Source organism: Callithrix jacchus, chromosome 9 (genome assembly GCF_049354715.1).
Source record: "Callithrix jacchus isolate 240 chromosome 9, calJac240_pri, whole genome shotgun sequence".
NCBI classification, from domain to species: domain Eukaryota; kingdom Metazoa; phylum Chordata; class Mammalia; order Primates; family Cebidae; genus Callithrix; species Callithrix jacchus.
Genome location: NC_133510.1, coordinates 111,193,746 through 111,216,415, shown reverse-complemented (window position 1 = coordinate 111,216,415; position 22,670 = coordinate 111,193,746). Strand labels below are relative to the sequence as shown.

General features: G+C 50.3%; 1 protein-coding gene and 1 long non-coding RNA gene across 12 annotated transcripts in view; one reads left to right on the top strand and one right to left on the bottom strand.

Moving 5' to 3' along the window:
* CMKLR1 (chemerin chemokine-like receptor 1) overlaps positions 1-22,670 on the top strand; it is a 53,402-nt gene that overhangs the window by 7,772 nt on the left and 22,960 nt on the right. Inside the window, exon 1 of one of the 3 annotated variants that reach the window (XM_035257477.3) lies at positions 5,550-5,647. The exons of the other annotated variants lie outside the window; for them this stretch is intronic. The gene's annotated coding sequence lies outside the window, so the exon portion shown is untranslated. Of the gene's footprint in view, positions 1-5,549; positions 5,648-22,670 lie in introns of those variants that run through there. 3 annotated transcript variants of the gene reach the window in all.
* Positions 10,998-19,800, bottom strand: LOC118144332 (uncharacterized). Of its 9 annotated transcripts, XR_008473967.2 has the most exons (6): positions 19,427-19,800; positions 19,001-19,128; positions 18,392-18,514; positions 17,958-18,201; positions 17,026-17,228; positions 11,000-15,664 (listed from the first exon to the last, which is right to left on the bottom strand). It is a non-coding gene; the product is annotated as an uncharacterized LOC118144332 (long non-coding RNA). The 9 variants fall into 9 exon arrangements; XR_013522392.1 differs by lacking the exon at positions 17,958-18,201 and having other exon boundaries at positions 10,998-15,664; XR_008473968.2 differs by lacking the exon at positions 17,026-17,228.

Genomic DNA, 22,670 nt, shown 5'->3' with positions numbered 1-22,670 from the left:
TCATGGGCTGCAAGGAGCAGGAGGGTTCCTTCTCTTTCCCTCTATAAGAAAGGAGGTTCGTTTTTAAGGATGTGCATGCTGCCTAGGAGGGCAGAAGGTGCCAGCTGCCCAGCCAGGCTTGTGTTTGACATGGAAGGCTCTCAGGATATAAGCTGGCTTGAGAGGTGGATGATCTCTATCCCCTCAGCTGCAAGAGCCTGCAGCTCCCATTCCTCTGTTCTACTATCAGTGGGGCTCAGTGTCCTCCATTTCTACCTCTTTCTGCTTCCAGCTGCTCTACTTTCTTTCCAAGTCACTGTTTATATGCCCCAAGAGGGGCTACCTCACTTGTCCATTTAGTCCTTCCAGAGTCCTCACTGGATCCCTGCTGGGGTTCAGGTTTCTCTCTGATGGTGGATGAATTCCCTCTGAACATGGAACTTTCATTTTCAGAAGGCCCCAGAAGAATCATGAATTGACGTTGAATTGGCATTGACCTTGACACGATCTAGTCCAGGGATGGAAGAACACACCTCTCACCGTGTTCTGTGGCAGACATCACACATCAGTTATGACTTTTCCTCTAGTTGAGCCCAGATGTCATTGTTGTTTATCTTTGTGGATCAAACCACCCCCAAATTTAGTGGCTTGAACTGACTTATTCATTTATAATTCTGCAGCTGAGCAGAGTTCTGTGGGGACAGTGCATCTCTGCTCCATATAGTGTTGCTTACATCACTCATGGGCTGCATTCAGCCGGGAGCTTGACTGAGGCTGGGATATGTAAGACGATCTCACATCCTGGAACTTGTATGTGCTCTCTTTCTCTCCCTCTCTCTCCTTCCCTGTCTCTCCTTCTCTCTCTCTCTCTCTGACACACACACACACACACACACACACACACACACACACACACACAGCCCATCTCTCCAGCAGAACTACTTGGATCTTTCTCCCAGGAGGCTCAGGGCTCTGCAACACTGCTAGCAGAATCTGCTGGCATCTGGAGATCTAGGCTGGGACTAGCACAGCATCACTGCTACCACTTTCTGTTGGCCACAGCAACTCGCCATGTCAGTGCAGATTCAAGGGGAGGAGAAATAGAGTCCACTTCTTAATGGGAGGAGTGACATGTGAGTATTGGGGCAGGGTGGGATATTAAAGTCTGTCTTTATAGACAATCTGCCATCTTCATCTTAAAACAACGAATGGCAGTGGCCATCTGAGATAACCATTTGTCACCCTAAGTTAGTTTACATGCCCATTTTTCAGGTGAGAAAACTGAAACTCAGGAAGGATTTGTCTAAAGGAGCACAGAGAGGTAGTGTAGTGGAGAGATGGTATAGAGCCTCCGTTCACTTCACAAGCATTTACTGAGCACCAACAGTTTGCTGGGAGCATGAGATACAGGGAGCTCCCCGCTGAGTGGGGAGACAGGTGAGTAAACAGGCAGAGGGGAGGCCCATCTAGCCAGAAGCTTGGCTTTCATGTCGGGTGCTCGGGGCAAATTTTGCTCACAGGTCAGTCACATGTGATGATTCTGTTCATCGTCCATTCAGAACAGTAGGTGACTCCTGGGCCATTTTCACTGAGTACTAATTGTTAAATACCCTCCCATTTATACTTGCTTGATACATTTAGTGTGCAAAGTACTGCGGGAGTGAAGTAGAGGTAGCTTTCACTGGGGAAGCCAGGAAATATTGCTTCGAGAAGGAAGCGTGTCTTTGAGCTGGGTTCAGAGGGTGAGTTGGCCTTGAGTTGCCTGTAGGAGCAGTTGGCTAGACATAAGAGAGATTTTCGGCAGGAAGAGCAGCGTGAACACAGATCCAGAGACTTGGTAAGTGCAGGGTGTCTGGCGTGGTGGGCTGGAAGCAGGGATGGCAGGAGGGGTTCAGAATGCTCGTCAGGGCCTTGAAGGCTCCACCCAATTTTCCAGGTGGACCAGTGTGCTTCATTTCCTAGTAACAGCATCCTGCTGCCTCCAACCCTTGCCCTCTCCAAACTCAGTTGATGAAACTTAAACATTTGGACGATGGAAGATTCCAGACAACCCGAAGCTAATTGAGTTTGAAATTCCAGTGGGCATGCTGGCTTGTGGCTTTATCTCATGGGTTGTCTGGCCCATAAACCAGCTTGGAGAAGAGAGTCTTTCTCTCCATTGGTGGCTTTCTTGATTGAAGGGTGGGTTCCCCCCCGCCCGCCCCCGGCCTCAGGACTTGCTGATGGATCTCAGCATAGAGGCTGGGAGGAACAAGGTGTCTCCTTAGGTCTAACCCTAAAGGAAAGTTGATTTAAGATGGCACCTTTGGGTTGCCCAAGGCGATTTGGTGATGTCTTTACTGGAGAGAGGCAGCTTTGGCCACCAGCCGCGGCAACCAGACTCATCCAGGCTGGGCATTAAAGGGTCCCCCAGCCTCCTAGCTACGGGGGAGGTACGGCTGACTGACGTCAAGAACAGGTCTTCAGGGAGTGCAGGCAATTTTCAGTGTCTTTATGACAGACTCAACTCACAGGGGGCCTCTTCAGCTGTCAGAGATTTAGGTCACGAAGAATAAGCTTCATCAGCTTCCCTTGAGTCAGAAGGGATGGCCACGGGGTGGATGGAGGCAGCTGCTCTCCTCCTCACAGACCTCTTTTGAAACTTATTTCAGCTGCATGCTGGCTGGGAGGCCTCGGAAGAGTTGCTTAACTGCTCTGAGCCTCAGGTTCCTCAACCTTCAGAGCAGGACCGTCACAAGGCTGTTCTCACCAGGGTATTGTGGGGTTAAACAAGATCACAGGTGGCCCAAGAGTTAGGGCTAAAAGACAAAACGCAGCCTTGGTGCCAGGGCCTGGCCTGGTGGAGAAGGGGTGCGGGAGACCAGCACTCTTGAACCATGAAAGGCTAAGAAATGCCGGCTGTAGGCAATGCCAAGGTCATGGTTTCATGCCAAGCTTTTCCCTTTCGACTTCCTGCCTTGGCCAAAGGACATGGTAGGGACTGGGTGGAGACCTTGACTTGCTGGCCTCACTTCTCCTGGGGAGGCCGGGCCTGTCTGGCCTGCACAGGCCTTTCTTTTACTGTTTTTCCCTCTCCTCCCATGAAAAGCCTCAGATGTGAAGGAAATCAGGAAATCAGAAACATGACTCTGAGGAGGGGAGGGAATGGCTATGAGCAGCCTAGGAGGCCGGCTGGTGGGGAGACACTCTCCCCTCCCCATCCCAGGGCTTCTGACAGGTCTCTGGGGAGGAGAGTATCAGGCTGGGACCCTGGACATCCTCCACGTCCTGGCAGGCTGGCCTCTGATCCTCACTTTCTCAGTCCCGCCCCACCCCGACTGGAGTTTCACATTTCCCTGGGGCCCAGGAAGCCACTGCGCCTCTCGTTCTTCCTTCCAAGAGCCTTTTGCATCGCCTGCACCGCCAGAAGGGACAGGTAGCCTTCACCCACAGAGTCAGGCTGGGCTCCTGCCCGTCCCACTTCCTCCCTCCAAGATTGTCCTCTGGGGCCAGTCCTACCTCTTGGCTGATCACAACAGGCTGTTCATAAATCAAGTACCCACCCGCTGGCTTCACAGACACTCATTAGATGTGTGGGTGATGGGAAAATAAAGTCTTATGTTACAGCCAGGGAAATGAAGGCCCAGAGTGATCATGTATGTTCACTCACTCCTTCATTCTTTAATTTAAAATGTCTTTTTCTTTTAAGACACTCTGTCGCCCAGGCTGGAGTGCAGTGGTACAATCACAGCTCACTGCAGCCTTGAACCCCCAGGCTCAAGCCATCCTCCTACTTCAGCCTCCCAAGTTAGCTAGTCATGTGCCGCCTGTCTCTATAAAATGTTTTAAAAATTAGCTGGGCATGACAGGCATGTGCCACCATGCTCAGCTAATTTTTAAAATGTTTTATAAGACAGGGTCTCTCTGTGTTGCCCAGGCTCTTCTCAAACTCCTGGCTTCAAGTGATCCTCCTGCCTTGGCCTCCAAAAGTGGAGGATTATAGGCATGAGCCACCGTGCCCGGCCTCAGAACATCTTCATTAGCCAGCCTCCCTCTCCGTCTTTGAAACGCACCCACCTCTAGCAGCTATAGCGCTTTGCTCTTTGGTAGGTTCTGTCATGTTACAGTTCCATGTTTGGCTCAGCCTGAGTTGAACTCAGGTTTCAATGAAACTAAGTCCCTTGATTACCAGCTGGGTGATCTTGGATCAGTTTCTCCCTCTCTCTCTTTCAGTGTCAGTTTTTTCACTTTATGTTAGAATTGATGACAGGATCTGCCATGAGTTGTGTGGTGAGGATTAAATCAGCTAATCCATGATAAAACACGTAGCAGTGGGCCCAGTGCTTAGTAGATCCCTTGTAAAAGAAGCACGCTGAAGACTTCCTTGCACTTAAAATAAGGCAGGGTGCATGAGAGGTCCTTGGGAAATACTTTCTGAAATGCTATTAATTTTGCAGTCACCTCCTCTGCTCCAGCCCCCAGCCCCTTAGCAGCCAGCTTTCCTCTGTCCATGATGAGGCTCAGAGACTGAGGCTCAAAGACATCAGCTGAGTGCCCAAGCCCACATCACCCAGGCTGCCCCTGTTCTCCCAGTCTACTTCTCCAGAGTCCATGAATCCTTCTCCCCCACAACCCCTATGATTTCCAAGCCTCTCCCCCTTTCCTCTGCTGTAGACCCTTTTTGTTGTTGTTTTGAGATGGAGTTTCCCTCTGTCTCCTAGGCTGGAGTGCAGTGGCACAGTTTTGGCTCACTGCAACCTCCACTTCCTGGGTTCAAGTGATTCACCTGCCTCAGCCTCCCTGAGTAGCTGGGACTCCAGGCATGCACCATGCCCGCCTACCTATTTTTTTTTTTTTTTTTTAATAGAGACAAAGTTTCACCATATTGGCCAGGCTGGTCTCAAACTCTTGACCTCAGGGGATCCACCCGTCTCAGCCTCCCAAAGTGCTGGGATTACAGGTGTGTGCCACCTTGCCCAGCCATTGCAGACCCTTTCTATACTGATTTTGGCACCACAGCATAGTGGGCCTTTCTGATGGGACTGTCTCTTCATCTTCTGTGCTTGACTCTTCAGTATCATGGCCCATTGTGGAGAGCCTATTCTCATCCAGATGGCCGGTTGGAAACCAAAGCAATAAACTCACTCACACTGAGGTGTCTGCAACTGGTGATAACATGCAGGAGTGGAAGGTTTGTGAGCAGGATGCCTTAAGCCAGCAGAGAGTGCTCAGGTTGGGGGACATTCAGGTGCTGTGAACATAAGCACAGGGAAGGTGAAGCTTCTGGCCAGGGATCTTCTCAGAGACAAGCCAGCCACAGCCTCCTTTGCTGCAAGGACCTGAGGACAGAAAACTACTGAGTCAATTTCATAGAAGAAATTTGCAGTTCCAACTTCCTTGCATCTCCACTGGAGCCTCTGTTCTTCCCTTTTCTTGTAGACAGAATGGCCAGAATTGGGTTGCCTTAAAAAAAAAAACATGACAAAGCTGCACATTAGCAGATTTGAGAGAAATAGGGCAGGCCTGGGAGGTCACGGAGGCGAGTGTTGCAATCTTGCCATGATCATGTCTACACCACCTGCCCACCCGCCAGCCTTTCTGATAGAGCCTGGGGGTAGGAGTGGTTACCCCAACATGTCCCATGCCCTGGATGAGGAGCCTGGGGTCCTTGCCACTCTCTGCAGAACTGGTAAAACTGTCTTCCAACCCACTTTCCTTCCCTTCTTGTGCAGGCGGTGGAAGTGGGGACTGGGAGAAGACGCAGCGTTGGTGGCTGGGTTGGTGTGTGTAGAAATGCATTTTATCCAGGTGTGTTTGGAGAGGCAGGATGGCAAAAATCTCTTTCCTTTAGGGAAAACCAAACGCTTAGTGAAATTATTTCAAGGCCATGTGCATGGACAGAGCTTCTGGAATTTGGTGACTTGGTTTCAAATTCCTTGACTTCCTTGCTTGGTTGCCTCAGCTTCCTCATTTGTAAAATGGGGGTAAGGATGCTGCTGCCTCAGAGGGTTGTCGGGGTGGGGTGGGGGAGATGGTTCTGTGGGAGTGTATGTTTTATTTCTTTTCTTGTTTTTGGTATTTGCCACAGTCAGCTATTTACATAAAAGAATCCACTGGGGAAGCTGGAATTGGGCTGAAAACAGAAGGGGTGCCAGCTGCCCTACGCCTGCCGGGAGTCTACACAGGGCTGTGCTTAGTGAGTGTGCAGCCTGGGCTAGTTTGTTACCAGCTACCCATATCCCGCCAAGATGCGGATTTAGTAAGAAGCTCTGTGGCTGTGATCTTCATCCTCTCAGGTGATTGAGAGGGGACAGGAGGGAAATGGAAGAGGCCATGGTCCAAGACAGGCCCCCTGGACAGGTTTGCAGAATAATCCATAAGGCTTGTCTGGGTGTCTTCTGGCTCCCTGAGGGGTGGTAGTGCCTGGGAGCCCTCTGGAAATGCTGGGAACATCTCCAGGCTGCCCCATCCCTGTCCTCCCAGTGCGCCCCCCACCGCCCCAACTCCACTGCCCCATCTTCCGCTCCCTCCTCTGCTCCCTCCTCTGTTTCTTCCCCTTGGCTTCTTCCGCAGCCAGTGCTCTGAACCAGCTGTGGTCTTCCAGAGGTTGAGTGCTGCAACTTTGGACAAACCAAGCACTTACCTGTTCCCAGCTGGAGGGCTCTCGAGGCTGTGGTGTCGACAGGGTTCTTGTTGGTTTCTTCTCTCTGGGAGCTGGCTGTGGTCAGACTGAAGGCTGTGGGAGGAAGTGTGCTCAGGCCACCCACCACCCCTACACCCAGCACATTGTGGGTGCTCAGTAAACACTTGCAAGGGAATGAACAAGTGAGCCCCAACAGCAGAAGGGTGCACCCTCAGTCCTCAGGGAATGGAATCTCTTTCCCTTAGGGAAAACTAAACCCTCACTGAAATTATTTCAAGGCCATGTGTTTTATTTTAAAACTGCATATAATTATTTTGAGGGCACATGCTTGAAAAAATAGCCTGGGAACTTTGCATTCAGTGCTGCAGCAGGCCCGTGCATTTAAAGATGAAAATGGAGCCCTCGGAAGTCTTTGGGTTGGCTCCAGGGAGAGGGGCTTTGTCTGCTCTGGCTCCCTGTCTGGATGGCTCGTTAGGAGAAACTTAGAGCAGAGAACAGATTGTCAGGTCTGAGGGGAGTGCTCCCACATGATGGGAACCTCTTCCCATTACCTCTCCATTTTGTATTGGAGGAAACAGAGAGGTTAAGTGACTTGCCCCAGGTCACACAGCTGGTAAGCGGCAGAGCCAGGGCTTGAACCCAGGCAGTCTTCACTACAATACTTGGAAAGAGGCTCTTTGGTGAGCCCTGTTCTCATCTGCCTTCCTACATCTGTGGCTGGGTAGCCAAGACGTGTTTCCTGGACAGCTGAGATGTATTTCCTTCCACAGCAGATGTGATCACATCCAGCTCCCAGAAGAAAGAGACCACTGAGAACCCAGTCGTCGGTATTAGGCCCCCCAAGGACCTTTCCATTGGAGACTGGTAAATGCCTGGTTTGCCCAGAGATGTAAACTTTGGGGTCTCCCAGCTGGAGTCCTAGACCTCTGGCCTGGGCTGGGTCTCTGACAGGCAGGGGACCTGCCAGGCCTGGACTGTGGCCCCTGGTCTCTCTGGAGCTGGAAGTAGTCCTGTGTGCCTCTCGTCAGAGGCCTTGGCTGTGGGGCCAGCTTCTTCCTCCAGGTGGCTTAGCTGTTACCAATTCTCTCCCCTTGGCTCCTGTGCCACTGTCTATGTGGCAGTCTAGAGTTGGCAAGGATCAAAGAACTCATTTCCAGAAGAGGAAACTGAGGCACTAGATTGGATATCAGAGAAAGAGGACTGGCATCCAGTACTGTTTCTCTGGCCAAGCTTGTCTGTGAGCTCAGGCAGGGACTGTACCCCAAGCTCTACTCATTGAACCAGGTGGCACCTTCCAGCTCAGTGTCATCGGAAAGATTTGCAGCCTCATGGTTCAGAGACGGGCAGAAACTTGTGCAGGTTTACAGAGAATTTGGAGCAGAGTCAGGACTGAAACCCAGTCTTCCTGTCTGCCCTGCACCTTGTTCATTCCTCAGTTTCCCTCAGGGAAACATTCAGCGACTGGGGTTTAAATGGGGAAGGCAGAGCTGTCCTTTGGGTCTCAGTTTCCCCCAATGTCAAACAGAAGGGTTGACAACCCCAACCCATCAGAGCCTAGCTGTGTCCACACATTTACCAGTCTGCAGATAAGCTAAAAAAATAAAAATAAAAAAAAAGGGTGGGGGTGGGGGGAAAATCACAGATAGTAGAGTAAGCTTTTTGTAAAGTGAAATATTTTCAACTGAAAAAGATGAGTTTATGTCTCACCTATTTTCGTGGGTATTAAAGTGTTGTTTCTTTTCTGAAGTGGTGGTGATGGTAAAGGACAGTTTTAGTTTTACAATGTCCTTACTTGGCAAACTCTCCGACAGTCTCAAAACTTTTTGGGAAATGTAACCAGTTCATGAAATCCCAAGGTGTGAAGTTGGCTGAGCTAAGCTTTTCAGAGCTCAGTGGGGGATTCCGGTGGGCACTGTCAGGCTGAAGGGGGAATCTGACAGAATGAGGTATGGAGGTGAAGGAATCTGCTCCCTGATCCAAGGCTGGTCTGCGGAGGGAACAATGCGCCTGGCACATAGTAGGTGCCAGCTGGCAATTGGATAAAATGAGTACTGTGTGTCTTAGTCCATTTTGCCTTCCTATAAAAGAATACCCAAGGCTGTGTAATTTACAAAGAAAAGAGGTTTATTTTGCTCACTGTTCTGCAGGCTGCAGGGTACCAGCATCTGCTTCTGGTGACGGCTTCGGGGAGCATCCATTCATGGTGGAAGGGGAAGGGGAGCCGGCATCACATGGGGAGAGAAGGAGGGAGAGAGGAAAGGGAAGTGCCAGGCTCTTTTACATGATCAGTTCTTGTGGGAATTAATAGAGTAAGCCAAGGGTGCTGGGGGACCCGGGGGCACAGTATCGACTCCAGCTGCCAAGCCAAGGGAGGCTGCCTGGACACAGTGAAATTTGAAGAACAAGCAGGAGTTGGCCAGTGGGCATCCCAGGCTGAAGTAACTTCAGAGGCATGAAAGCATTGCACTTTCACATGACATAGCTGGAGAATAAGGTTGTGAACTAAGTTGGGATTTAAAGCTGTGAGGGTGGAAACTCAGGCACTGTGTGGAGCAGAGGGAGAGTTTCAGCCAGATCATACGGACCTCAGTGTCTCCCTAAAATTTCAAAGGGGTGGCCTGACTAGGGGACAAAGCTCTGAGCTTCCCTCCCTAAGCGCTGGGAGGTATGCGCCAGGTAAGGGGTGCATTCTCCTGAGCTCCAGCAGGATTTCCAACCCGCTCCAGGGATCTGCGACTCAGGCATCCCAGGCCTGACTGTGAACACTTCTACCTCCACATTTAGAAAGAGCCAGAAGTGCCAGCCCACCTCCCAAGCCCCTCATATACATATTCCTGATTACCCCAAAGTAAAGATTTCTCCTTTTTTCCCTCCCTCCTTCTTCCACCTTCCCCTCAGCCTCTTCCTTTTAAACAATCAGTTCTTGTTGGAACTAATGGAGAACTCACTCCTTACTTTGAGGATAGCACTGAGACAGTCATGCGGGATCCACCCCCATGACCCAAACACTGTCCTTAGGCCTTACCTCCAACACTGGAGATCAGATTTCAACATGAGATTCAGAGGGACAAACATTCAGACTATGTCACCATGCCTGCTCAGTTCCCAGTGGAAGGGGGCTGTGTGGGGAAGAGCTAGGGAAGGGAATCAAAGTCTCTTAGATCTGGGAATACAGGAGAGGAATGAGTCAAAGCACGTTCTAAGAACCCCGGCAGTGGGTTCTGATCTGGATACTTGTCTCAGATCGGGTTTCTCCCAAGCAGAGCCTGAGACAGGGATTTGGGTGCACATGTTGTGTTAGGGTGTGCTCCCTAGCAGTCAGGGGTGCAGGGTGGTGAGTGATGCAGGTGCTTGTGAGTGCAGGACGGGAGCCCATCTTCATTTTGACGTTTGCTCACCATGCAATTTTTTGCATTAATTTTGAGCTCTCTCTCTCTATATATATATATCGAGAGAGAGAGAGAGAGAGAGAGAGAGAGAGAGAGAGAGAGAGAGAGAGAGAGAGAGAGAGAGAGTCTCACTCTGTCACCCAGGCTGGAGTAGAGTGGCATGATCATAGCTCACTGTAGCCTTGACCTCCTGGGCTCAATTGATCTGCCCACCTTAGCCTCCTAAATAGCTGTAAGTTTGATTTTGAAAAAAATGTTGCATTACATTATTATTTATTTGGATGAGTGAGGTTTTTGGCAACCCTCCCCACTAAGTTTGCACTCAAGGCAAGTGCATGTGGCCTCAGGCGAGACTAGCTTCAGTCTGATCCCACGGGGAGCCCTGGAGTGAGCACTGTGCCCTGTGGCAGCCAGGGAGAGGCAGCTCCTGCTCTGCTGAGGGCAATTCTTAGGAGGAGAGGGCAGCTGTGAGCTGCTAACCTATAACATTCCCTTCAGCTGCCAGATGGGGAATCCTGCTAGTTAAGACAACCCAGACTGGGCACCAAAAACATATGCTACGATACCCTTCTATTGTTCTTTGAGAGGTGGCCGTAAAAATTTCAAAGATTTACAAGCACTTTTGTCTGCCGGACTGTGTTTCTTTGAATATGGCTGTGCTGGAGTTTCTGGGATTTGTTTCTATTCCTCTTCTAGAATGAATGAATGAGTGGCTGGAGCCAGTGTGGATGTGGGTGTGACCTGAGGAGCTGGTTTCTCCTAAGCCGCTGGCTCAGGTTCCTGGAGGGTGGGAGCTGGGGAGAGGACACCCAAAGTAGAACAAGTGTCTGTGATTCTTCCCACTGAAGGAGACATGGTGGAGGAAGAGGCCGAGGGGAAGGAGGTAGAAGGAGAAATCTTTACTTTGGGGTAATCAGGAATATGTATATGAGGGGCTTGGGAGGTGGGCTGGCACTTCTGGCTCTTTCTAAGTACAGGAGGAGAAGTGTTCACAGTCTGAGGCCTGGAATGTTAATTCTGAGTCGCAGATCCCTGGGGCGGGTTGGAAATCCTGCTGGAGCTCAGGAGAAAGCACCCCTTACCTGGCGCATACCTCCTCGGGCTTACGGAGGGAAGCTCAAGGCTTCATCCCCTAGTCAGGCCACCCCTCTGAGATTTTAGGGAGACACTGAGGTCCGTATGATCTGGCTGAAACTCTCCCTCTGCTCCACACAGTGCCTGAGTTTCCACCCTCACAGCTTTAAATCCCAACTTAGTTCACAACCTTATTCTCCAGCTACGTCACGTGAAAGTGCAATGCTTCGGTGCCTCTGAAGTTACTTCAGCCTGGGGTGCCCACTGGCCAACTCCTGCTTGTTCTTCAAATTTCACTCTGTCCAGGCAGCCTTCCCCTGCTTGGCAGCTGGATTCTATGCCCATGGGTCCCCCAGCACCCTGAGCTTGCTCTGTCATGATTTACGCATTGTCTGTCACCCTTACGTGCCTTTGGGTGTCTTGGGAGTAGGAACTACATCTTTGTATTCTATCTCGCAGCCTGACAGCTGGCAGATAACAGGTGCTCAGTAAGGTTTATTGAAGGTAAGGAGGAGGAATAGGTAATGTGTCATTAGATGTTTATGCCTCCCTGTGAAAGAAATTCTGAGAGGAGGCTTTTGTTTTGTTTTTAAATTGTACTTCCTTGCAATCATACCAGGTTTATATCTGGGGCTATGTCATATAATGGTGAAATTTTTAATTGTACTCAACACCAACCACAATAACAATGGATAATGTGCTGAGAACTTACCATGGGCCAGGTATCATTGTTCTAGCTGTTTATATTCCTTCTCGTATTATATCCTAGTATCAACTTTAGGAGGTAGATACTATTTGTGAGGTAGGTACTTTGTGAGGTATGTATTGCTCCATTTTACAGATTGGGAAACTGAGGAAAGAATTTAAGCCACAAAGAGGTCTCACAGGTAGTAAATGACAGAACTGGCTTTTGAACTCAGGTGATCTGGCTTCAGAACCTATATCCTTAGCCATCGCACACTGAACATAGCTCTGGGTTCGAGTCCTAGCTTCTCCATTTTCTAGCTGTGTGATCTTGGACAAGTTGCTCAACCTCTCTGAGCTTCGGTTTACTCACCCGTAAGGTAGGGGTGGTCCTCAACATTGTTGGGAGGCTGGGGCAAAGTGAGGGATAGAGAGGACCCTGAGGGTTGACAGTGATGGGTCTCATGGCTCAGCGAGGCAGAGGTTTCAAAGATCTCTGCTCATGGCTACAAACTGTGGAGCACTGGAAACTTGCATCAGCGGAGACGTCATGGCCAGGGTTCTTGGCAAAGGGCACGGGGGCCAGGAAGAGGGATACAAAGGCTCCTCTGTCAGCACCTCGGGGCCCTTGGGAGGCAAGTTAGGAAGATGTGAATGCTACGAAGAGGGAGATGATGACTCCACCTGGAAGCGGGACGGGCACACTGTTGCCCACCAGGATTTGTTCTGCATAAACCGTGGGTGTAAAATTCCTCTAGATCCTTTCCTGAGTGGCTGGGAAAGCTGAGACTAATTCATGGCGGGGCAGAGTGTCTCTACACACTGGGAATGTGATCACTATTTTTTTTTAAAACAGAATAAAAGCAGAAAGCAGCTTCAACTTGGCAGTCCTCAGGGCTGCTTGGGGCTACCAAAGCCACCTCCGGAACACAGCTTCTTGTGGGCTCAGGCTCTGGCTACTATGGGATCAGGGACCACACTGGAAACCCGGCGCTGGCGGTGGCTGCTCTGTTTTCTGCAGAGACTCCCTCCTCCAGCCTGACTGGCGTCTTCTCTGGGAACCCACAGAGTCCAGATCTGCCCTCTGGGGTGACAAGGAGGCCTCAGGCACAGACCTCCCTCACACCGTGGATACTGTCATATATCCGCAGAATTCTCTCCTGATTCCTGATCCCCACGGCGACCCTGCAAACAACTGTCATCTCCCTTTGATAAATGTGGAAACTGAGGACAGAGAGTTAGAACAGCTGGTACAGCTAGAATAAGAACGGAGGTTCCCTGACTTCTCATGAGACAGACCTTGTGCTAAAGACATGGCCCAGATTTTGTGGGGAGTGAAGGTCTAAGCGCCTCTGAAGGATATTCTCAATGGATCAAAACATACCATAGCCAGTGCAAAGGGAGGGCTTAAAGCCCATTTGCTCATTATAAAAAACCAAGGCTTGAGAACTCCAGACTCTATTAAGAATATGTGGGCAATGTTATACATATGTAGTTAATTGTAACATTATAGCATATACAATGATTTATTATAATATTGTAACAGCAAGAAACTAGAAATAACTCAAGTGCCCATCCCTGGGACTAGTTAGTTAAATGTTGGCAAATCTTCCAATGGAATACTATGCAGCTATCAAAAAGGATAAGACACTCTGTACATGTAAATATACTAATAAGAAATCATCACAAAGATATGTTGCTAGGTTGCAAAATAGTGTGTTTAGTATACTACCTTTTATGCAAAATTAGAGAAATGAAATGAAAAGAGAATGTATTTCCCCAAAGAAACTCTGGAAGGAGACATTAGAAGCTAATGTAGGGAGGTGGGTACAGAGGAAACTGGATGGATGGTGGCAGGTTGGAGCAAGATTTTTCATTCTATTTCTTTTATACTTTTAGATGATTTGAACATCACCAGCTAGGTGGAGTTGTGATGCCTGGACAGCCATTTAGATGCAAAAACCCAGTTAGAATTGTGGATGGATAGCCATTAGGCTAATAATGTTATTATATGAATAGCATGTGTGTTATGAACTCTAAGGCCTATGGTTTTCATTCCTGTTTTCTCCTTGACTGTGACATGAGTGCATTCCGGGTTTTCAAACTGGCCAGATTTACTGTCCAGCTGACTACAGCTTTCCTTGATGTCAGAGTGAAGCTAGCTTCGGCCCACATTAAACCAGCTGAGAAAGTCCTGTGGGGTTTACACAGAGCCCACCCTTTCTGCCAGTGTCCACATCATCCTCATGGCTGCGATGCGCTCCTGGTGGCCTCCTGAGGCTGTGGGTGGTCAATACCTATGTCTCACAGTGGACCTGCCATCTCATTCCAAGAGCACCCTTGAGCCCTTGGTGAAATGTCTGTAGGGGAGACTGTGTTTTTGTGGGATCTCCTTGCTCCTAATATCCATGGATAAAGAGAAGCTCTAGAGCAGATGATGACTGAAAGCCATGCTCAATGAACAGAACAGCCTGGGTTGGCTTTTAGCTCATCTTGTCTCTGCCAGGACCTAACACTGCCTCTGGCCTACCACACCTTTTCCTGTTAAAATCAACCAGTGACATTGAGGCTGGATGCAATCCCAGACCTTTGGGAGACTGAGGTGGGGGCAATCACTTGAGTCCAGGAGTTTGAGACCAGCCTGGTCAACATGACAAAACCCCATCTCTACAAAATACAAAAAAAAGATTAGTGGGGTGTGGTGGTGCATGCCTGTAGTAGTCTTAGCTACTCAGGAGGCTGAAGTGGGAGGATCACTTGAGCCCAGGGAGGTCGAGGCTGCAGTGAGTTGTGATTGAGCTCCCACTGGTGATTCCAACTAGTACATGGTCTGACCCACTGCCCTGTGGTTCTGGCTTTCCATCACAAAGCAAAGGCCCCACCCATAGCAGACTATGGGGTCAACACCTTGCCCATAGCTCCCTGATCTTTGGGAATTCTGGAAATCCACAGTGCTGCCTTTCCTGTGCTCTTAAATGTTAAATGTCCCCCACCCCAGGAGGACAGCCATTCACAGGGCCCCTCCCTGCCCACACCAGCTGGCTCTGTGGGGTCTGGTCAAACCTTCTCAGAGGTTGGCAGAAGACTCTTTTTAGGCTCTTCCCTTTCCTCTTCCCTTGGAGTCTCTCTCCCTGGGGACTTTCTTTGCTCTGCCTTTGTCTTTCTTCTTCCACTTTGCAGCGTTGCCCTGGCCACTCTGTCTTCCTCTTTCCAGGCCCTCTGCGTCTCTCCTCTTCCTGCTGGGTTTCCTCTCCCTTCCCCTCCTCCCCATCTCTTTCTGTCCACATGGAGGAGGTGTCATCCTGTGTTCTCTCTGCCTTTTCTTGGCTGTGCTGCTTCCTCCTAAGATCACCTACCCCACCCAGCCCCTGTCCTGCTGGGGTCTGAGTGTAGAGGGCTCTTCCCTCAACTCCCCAGAGCCGAGGGGCAGGGCCAGCATCCTGGCCAGTGACCAGTGCAGCCACACAGGGCTCAGAAGGCCTGCGCTCGGTTTAACACATGGCAGTTGCTGTCCTGAATTTGCAGCAATTTTTGAATAAGGGGTTACATTTTCATTTTGCAGTGACTCCATGAAGTATGTACTGGTTCTGCTGAGGACTGTGAACTTCCTAGGGGGAACACATCTCCTCCTGGTAGAGCTGTGCGATCTGGGCTGAGGCATAGGGTCCCGGTGCCGGTCCTGCTTCTGCTTCTCACTCACCCGATAGTAAGTTGCAAGATTCATCCTCATTTTACAGATGAGACAAATGAAGGCTCAGAGAGGCCATGTCACTTGCACAGGGAATCGTAGCCCGTGAGCCTGGACCGAAGGAAGTTGACTCTGAAACTTGGACACCCTGTGGCTCTTTACTGGCTGAAGCCACAGGGCCTTGGTAGGCCACCCTTTTATCGGTGAACTAAGGCTCAATCTCTGCATCTGGAAAATAGAGGTAGTGAAAGTAGCCATCTCTGTGAAAAACCAACTGGTGTTTAAATCCTGGAAAATTCCTGGCATGTGGCTACCATCTGAAATAGTAGCCACAGGCTTTCTGAGCCTTGGTTTCCTCATCTGTCAAATGGGGATCATGGTGGTACCTGCCTCAAAGGACCTTGTGGGAATTTAATGACACAGAACTTGTGCTTAGCTTAGAGCCTGGCACAAGTGGGTGGGCAAGGTCAGTACACAGAAGCTTCTGGGGCAGAGGAGGGAGTGATCTGTGAGTAGGGAAACCATAGGATTTGTTGTCCAGACTAGGGCACTTTGAGAATGACAAGAGGGATAAACAGGGATTGTCCTGGGCAAGCCAGGATGGAGGGTCACTCTATCTATGCGTTGAGCATGTCCGTGTCAGGCTTGTCTGTTTTATAAAACATGTGCACAGATAGGTGAGTGTAAGGATGCCCCAGGCCCACGTTCAGCTGGTGTGGAGAAAGACTGTGTTTGAGCATGGACCGTAGAGAATGATGATCCTTGGGCTGGGCATGATGGATCATGCCAGTAAGCCCAGCACTTTGGGAGGCAAAGTGGGAGAATTGCTTGAGGCCAGGAGTTCAAGACCAGCCTGGGCCATGTAGCAAGACCTCATCTCCAAAAATTAAAATAAAATAAAATTTTAAAAATGGGGGGAATAAAAGGAGTAGTGGTGTCCTGTTTACCACTGCTACTGCTACCAAGGCTTCAATTCTGAAAAAAACCACAGCAGGGAGAGTGACTTAAAGGCCACAGTTTAGGCCTCTTCTCAGATACTCTAGAAAGTTATTTGGATTATACCAGCAATGCATGCATCCTAGATGTGTAGACTGAAACTCAGAGTTACATCTAGGAAAACTGACTTTTACTGAATTGCAGTTTGGGGCAGTGCTGTCCATCAGGGAGTGTTTGATGCCTCCCTTAAAACATTCAGGAACTGGAGGTCCCGTCCCATGGTCAGATCCCCCATATCTTCTCTCCACGGGCCTCTGGAGACAGTCCTTCTGCTCCTAGCATCAGGAGGCCTTGCCATTCCCCTGAGTGGGTTTGGTTTTTAGCAAGGAGCATGGAACTCATGTAACTTGGTCCCCCTTTCAGGAAGCTGGGAGTCCGGTGTATGGCCCAGCCACCATCAGTGTTTAGGACATTTCTTATACTCCTGCATTTCACCCTTAGCCCTGGATCCATTTTCTGCCTCTACACATGTTTCCCTTCCTTCTTTTACTTTAATTTCTGTTCCCTGTACAAGTGAGCCTCTTTTGAACCTCCCCCGTCCACAGCTGCATCAAGCCAACATATAAGTGAACATAAGTAAAAAACTGACAAACCTGTAAGCAAAAGCAAACTGTAGACCCCTCCCCAACCCGGGCGAGCAGGGCAGGGTGGGATCTCACACTCTGGTTGGCCTGGTGGGGGTCAGCTGGGAAGGGGTTAAGAATGGTGCGGAGGAAGAGCTGGCTGAGGTTAAAAGGAGGAAGTGGCTGCTGTCTGGGAAGGGAGGCGGCTGGCTCATCATGTGTGACTCGAGGGCCTAAACCAACAAATAAATGTGGCAGGTTGCTCAAGGTCAGTTTAGTGAAAAAAGGGAAGAGCTTTCTAATGACTTGACAAGTCTTTGTAGATGGTTTACTGGTGGGGGTTTCACACTCACTGATAGCTGACTCCAGACTAAGCTCTCTTTCAACAAAACAGCTGAAGGGCCAGGCTCTCATGTTCACTGAGTGGCCGGTGGGCCCTGATTTGCTGGACATTCTGGTTTGAGTATTTTACATTCTGCATCCCGGGACACCCCTTGGTTTCTGGCAAACCAGGACAACTGGTCACCCTATGCACCCTAGGTATATGATCCCATGAAATCTTCACATTGACTCCCTTTATAGACGAGGAGTCTGTGATTTAGTGACCCAAGATTACACAGCACGTGAAGAGCCAAGCTGGGATTCACACGTGGATTTGCTGTAACTGAGCAGGACTTAAGCTCTCAGCTGCACTCAGCCACTTCCCTTTTTCTGTAAGATGAGGGTGCAAAACCCCTCCTAAAGCCTAAAGTCTATCCAGCAATATCACTTTTAGGATTCTAGAATTGTCTCTGGTCTTCAAGCAGCTTTTTGTTTTCCATGGAAGGTGGGGTGGGGTAGGGTGGGGGGCTATTTTTCCAGCAAGACCCCACCTAGGTCAACGCTTGGGCTTTGCCTTGGGAGAGGTGACAGCCCGGTGACAGAGTCAAAAGGAAGGGCAGCCTGCCCCTCCTTCCCAGTACCTGGGAACAGGGTGGGATCTCACACTTCACCGTCTTGATTGCATTTGTCAGCTGCCTGGGCTGGAGCCAGGGAATTCCAAGGGGCCAGAACCTGCTGAGCGCTCCAAGCCTCTGTGCTCTGGGCTGGCAGCCTAGGCAGGAGGCCTCTGGGGCAGCTCAGGGCTCTGGGATTTTTCAAAGCTCCATGTGGCTGGACAGGTCTCTGAAGCCCCCGTGCCCTGGGAGTCTGGCCGGCCTGTGGAGACTGTGCAGAGGGGCTGAGTTGGAGTCTCTGAATACCCTAAGTCTATGAGGTAGGGTCATGAGTATGCAAGGTGGGGACAGGTGCATGAGTGGGGACAACTGGTAGAAGATCACAGGGCCCTGCGTTAAAGGACAGTCACAGTCACTGAAGACGTGTTCAGTGAGTTCAAGTCACTGAGTTCAAGTCCTACCTCCTCCAGGCACTGGCTGGTGATCCTGATCTGGTTCCTTTCAGAGCCTCAGTTTCAACATCTGTGAAATAGGGGTCGTGTTCCTCCACTCCTCAGACCAGGGGGAAGGTGGGTTGTCAGAACCTGAAGAGATGAGGGGGTGTCAAGCTCCCAGCTAGGTGTCTGGCATGTGACAGGAGGCTGTCTTTCCTCTTGTCAACTTGCTGCCTGCTCTGCTTGGATTTGTGCATGTAAGGCTGTGGGGGAGCAAGGAGCTGCTGTGGAAAGCACAGCCCAGGCAGAGGGGCCTGCAAGAGCAGACGCCCAGGCACTTTGGACCATGCTCAGGAGTAGTGGACTCCGTGAGCACAGGGAGCAGGTGGGTTTGGAAGGACTTGGCCTCTGAGGTCCCCCTAGCAGTCCCTCCCTGTCTCCAGCCTGGGCTTCGCATGAGTCCTGCAGCCCTGTCCTGGATCAGTGACCCTGGGCTGCTGACCCAACTTGGGCTGTCCAAGAGGAAGGGAGGCTAGTGCTTATGCTCAGTGGCCCGCCTTCCTCCTGTTGCCCCTTATCTCCACCAGCTCTCCCTCTCTGTGCTGCCCTTTCCCTTCAGCATGTTTTCCCTGGCACCTTTTTATCTTTTTAGGAGGCGAGGTCTTCCTCTGTCACCCAGGCTGTGGTGTGTGGTGTGATCATAGCTCACTGTAGCCTCGACTTCCTGGGCTCAAGCGATCCTCTCCCATTAGCCTCCCAAGTAACTGGAACAACAAGGTGTGTGTTACCACACGTGGCTAATTTTTTTAACTAATTTTTTTTCACCTAGAGACAGGGTCTCTCTATGATGCTCAGGCTGGTTTTGAACTCCTGGCTATAAGTGACTCTCTCACATCAGCCTCCCAAAGTGCTGAGATTACAGGTGTGAGCCACCGTGCCTGGTCTCCCTAGCACTTGGAAGTATGAATATCTCACACGTGAACATACACACATTCATGTCAACCACTAACTGAATCTGACATAATACGGATGGTTTTGGCATCCGGGCCGCAGTCCTGCTACCATTTTGCCGTGTAACTGTGGCTCTTTCCTCTTTGTGTGTGGGCCTCTGCTTCTCCATCGTCGTCATCGTGACATCAACTTCAGTTCACTGGGGGAAATTTGAAAGCAGAACCCTGATGGTGGAATTGAAGGCATAGCAGCAGCGTGTATCCAGCAGCAATTTGCGGTGAGGGATGCCTTTCCAGAACCCCAAACCAGACCCCAGAGACGACTCCTTCATTTTTACCTTGGCATCTCCTGGCAGTGTGTGTGGGAGGAGGTCTTCAAACTTACCTGCCTCACACACATGTCCTGGGATGTGCCTGCCTGGTGAGCTGCAGGTTCTGGCTTCCCCTCAGCACTGCCTCCCTCCTATCTCTGCCCACCCGCCTGCTGAAAGGCCCTGGGTCCATGAGGCCCAGGGATGGGGACCCGGTGTTGCCATGGCAACTATAGCTTACTGTGGCATCACAACTCCAGGGGAAGATGGGTCCCAGCCCCCCAGGACTGGCCAGTATGGGCCCCTCTCTGTGACCTAGCTTCTTCCATGAAGAGTCTCACTCCTCTGTTCACTCAAGACCTTTCTTGGGACATTGGTGGTTGCCATGGAAATGGCTCTGGAAGCAAACCAGTCCCTGTGGGCTGAGGAAAGATCCTCAAGAAAAATAAAGAGATTGCCCAGGTTCCTGGCTCTCTGGTGGGACATCCTGATGCCTGGAGCCTCCAAAGACTGCACCTTCTGGGTTGGCCTGGAGCTGGCAGACGTGCCCTCAGCTCACCAGGCCTCTTGCTGTTCTCCTCCCTCCAGTCTCTCCTCTTCCAACACAGCCCCCACATCAGGCACCCAGGTTAGAAGCTGGGCTCTTTAGAAAGATGGTACCCTCTGCTTAAAACCATCCATGGCTCCCTACTGCCCATAGGATAAAGTTGATGGCTTGCAGGGATCTCACAATCTGAAACCCTCTTCTTTCCTTAGCCACATCTGCCTTCTCCCTCCCCAACACAAACACACACATACACAGCCCCTATCCACACTTTATCAAGCCTCTGTCCCTCTGCAGATATGCTGTCTCCCTTGACTGCTCCATCTGGCAAAGGCTTCATACCCTTCAAGGCTCAGCTCAAATGCCACCTCCTCCAGGAAGCGTCCCCTGATTTCCCCAGCCCTTTCCCTTTGCTTTGTGTGGAGCCAGGGCCACACACTCAGTATAAACAGGGCTGGGCAGGAGACCCAAAATGACTCATTTATGAAAATGTTTCGTGTTCACAAAGAAATATGTGCTCTCCTTTGAAAGCTGAAAGTAAAAATGACTTGGTTCCTCTTTCTCTCATGGGATTGCACTTCTTCTTCCACAATAGAGACCCTGGGCAAACTTCATGGCAAATTCTAGCTGGCTTATTACCCCAGGGGACAATAGGGAGGGGTGGAGACTTTGGCTAACCCTGTTCGGTAATGCAAGCCCAGCATGGCCAGTTTGCTGGAAGCCTAGCATTTAGGTGATATCTCAGAATACTGACATGCCACGATCTGTTCCTGCACGCTGTTTCTCTACATGAGGGCAGTGACTGAGCCATCTTACTTCCTCAGCATCTGGCAAGGAGTATGACCCTTAGAAGTTGCCACCACCAGCTTTTTTTTCTCTTTTTTTATGGAGATGGAGGTCTCACCCTATCACCCAGGTTGGAGTATAATGATGTACTCATAGCTCACTGCAACCCTGAGCTGCTGGGCTCAAGCGAACCTCCTGCCTTTGCATCTGCTCTTCCCATTGCCTATGAAGCTTTCTGTGTATTCAGGTCTCCATTCAAAGGTGGGACAGGGCATACATGCTGGGGGAGGGGATTCTATTTTAAAGATTGCACTCCAAGAAGCCTCTCTGAGAAGATGACCCTCTTTATATTTTATTCACAGCACAAATCACCACCTGCTATTAAATTCATTTTATTTTTTTCGGCATTTATATAGAGCTTTCCATGAACCCAGCATGCTTCTGAAACATTGCCAACATGAACCCATTACCAACATTTAATCCTTGTAACAACTCCGTGAGGGAGGAGCAATGATCACTCCCATTTTCCAGATGAGGAAGCTGAGGCACAGAGAGGTGTGGTGACTTGCCCACGGTCACACAATAGAGCTGGGATTCGAACCCAGGCAGCCTGGCTCCAGATGTGTTTGCCTTCCTTATTGTGTGTTTGTTTACTTCACTCTTCAGCATCTGTCACCTCTACTACCCCCAACTCCAAGGGCAGGGATGTGTCTGGTTTGTTTCCTGCTATAACCCCAGTACTCAGATCCAGACCGGGCTCATATTAGATATTTAATGACTATTTCTTGGAAGGGTGGAGGAAGGGAAACAGGAGGATTAGAGGATTGGAAGGAAGAATCTTTGGCCTTCAGAGCTGAGCCCAAGAAGCTTCTCAGCCTCCTGGGGGATTTGAGTCAGCCTGTCTGGAGAGGCCCCTGTTCTGCACATCCTCATCCTCCAGTAGAACCTCTGTTTTCTGACCTCTCCCAAGAAGAGGTGCCAAACCTCACTCCGGGCTCCCCGGGTCCATGCTGAGCACACTTCCTCCAGTGACAGGAGCCCTGGAGGGGAACAGTTAAGGCGGGGGCAGGAAGTCTCCAGAACAAGGTTGCCTGCATGGGAACAGGCTGTTGAGTGGCCACCAAGGGGTCTGGGCTACCCTGGACCAGATGTGCTCAGGAAATGAGCAGAGGAAAGAGCTGGGAAGGGGCTTGTGCCCTGCCAAATTCTCCTGGGACCCTGAAACAGTGGACTTCACTCAGGGGAGCAGTAGAAACACATTTCAGTCTCACCCTGTGAAAGAAATGCCCTTTCCCTGTAATAGCAACACAGCGGCTGTGATGGTGGCAGGCGCTTCACCAGCCTTGTTTCATTGAATCCTCGCAACTCCTTGAGACAGATGCCACAGATGAGGCTCCTGAGGCTCAGAGAGGTGAAGTAACCAACATGAGGTCACACAGCCACGAAGTGCTGGAGCTAGTAGTGAAACATAGTTCCAAGTGACATGTAACATGATTCCATGGAAAACCAAGGGCAGAGAAGCTGAAAGCCCAGCCTGGACCTCCTGATTCTACCCACATGCTCACTTGCTCACTTCACTGAATCTGAATCTCAGTTTTCTCATCTGTGAAATGAGAATAAAGGGAAATTGGTGTTGTCTGTGACTTTACAAAGGGCTGGCTGTTTTTCTAGTGTGCCACAGAGGTTCTTTTCCTTCACCATCACAGTATGTTGGG